Source organism: Trachypithecus francoisi, unplaced genomic scaffold (assembly GCF_009764315.1).
Source record: "Trachypithecus francoisi isolate TF-2019V2 unplaced genomic scaffold, Tfra_2.0 Lachesis_group14, whole genome shotgun sequence".
Taxonomy (NCBI): Eukaryota; Metazoa; Chordata; class Mammalia; order Primates; family Cercopithecidae; genus Trachypithecus; species Trachypithecus francoisi.
Genome location: NW_022681459.1, coordinates 8,969,683 through 8,971,510, shown reverse-complemented (window position 1 = coordinate 8,971,510; position 1,828 = coordinate 8,969,683).

Sequence of the window (1,828 nt, the reverse complement as noted above, 5' to 3'; positions counted from 1 at the left end):
CCATCTGATCTTTGACAAACCTGAGAGAAACAAGAAATGGGGAAAAGATTCCATATTTAATAAATGGTGCTGGGAAAATTGACTAGTCATAAGTAGAAAGCTGAAACTGGATCCTTTCCTTACTCCTTATACGAAGATTAATTCAAGATGGATTAGAGACTTAAATGTTAGACCTAATACCATAAAAACCCTAGAAGAAAATCTAGGTAGTACCATTCAGGACATAGGCATGGGCAAGGACTTCATGTCTAAAACACCAAAAGCAACGGCAGCAAAAGCCAAAATTGACAAATGGGATCTAATTAGACTAAAGAGCTTGTGCACAGCAAAAGAAACTACCATCAGAGTGAACAGACAACCTACAGAATAGGAGAAAATTTTTGCAATCTACTCATCTGACAAAGGGCTAATATCCAGAATCTACAAAGAACTCAAACAAATATACAAGAAAAAAACAAACAACCCCATCAAAAAGTGGGCAAAGGATATGAACAGACATTTCTCAAAAGAAGACATTCATACAGCCAACAGACACATGAAAAAATGCTCATCATCACTCGCCATCAGAGAAATGCAAATCAAAATCTCAATGAGATACCATCTCACACCAGTTAGAACGGCAATCTTTAAAAAGTCAGGAAACAACAGGTGTTGGAGAGGATGTGGAGAAATAGGAACACTTTTACACTGTTGGTGGGACAGTAAACTAGTTCAACCGTTATGGAAAACAGTATGGCAATTCCTCAAGGATCTAGAACTAGATGTACCATATGACCCAGCCATCCCACTACTGGGTATATACCCAAAGGATTATAAATTATTCTACTACAAAGACACATGCACACGTATGTTTATTGCGGCACCATTCTCAATAGCAAAGTCTTGGAATCAACCCAAATATCCACCTGTGACAGACTGGATTAAGAAAATGTGGCACATATACACCATGGAATACTATGCAGCCATCAAAAAGGATGAGTTTGCATCCTTTGTAGGGACATGGATGCAGCTGGAAACCATCATTCTTAGCAAACTATCACAAGAACAGAAAACCAAACACCTCATGTTCTCACTCATAGGTGGGAACTGAACAATGAGATCACTTGGACTCAGGAAGGGGAACATCACACACTGGGGCCTATCATGGGGAGGGGGGAGGGGGGAGGGATTGCATTGGGGAGTTATACATGATATAAATGATGAATTGATGGGTCCTGACGAGTTGGTGGGTGCAGCACACCAACATGGCATAAGTATACATATGTAACAAACCTGCACGTTATGCACATGTACCTTAGAACTTAAAGTATAATAAAAAATAAAAAGAAAAAAGAAAAAAAAAAAAAAAGAAAAATGCAAATAAAGTCACAATGAGATTTAATAAATAATTCATTATTTAATAAACATTTAATGCACAGACATTTAATAAATAATTTTTAAAAATAACCTAAAATATCAACAACTAGTGGAGGACATACTATTCATATACATTGGTGAATGGAACACAAAATATTATGTCCACTCTCAAAACCTGTAGGTTCTTATCAAGTTAGGAATTTGCCCAAGTGAAATGGGACCCTATGTTGACACAAATATGAGGAAGCAAATACATATGGTGGCTTTATTTGTAATTGCCAAAACTGGAAACAACACAAATGCCCCTCAATTGGAAAATGAATAATTAAGAAACTAATAAAAGAGAAAACAATTGAATGAATCTTAAATACATTATCAAAAGCTTTCAAAAAAGGCATACAAAAGAAAAATGAGAATTTGGGAGGTGATAAAAGAGCTCTGCCTTTCATCCTGTGTTTAAGACTGGTTCAGA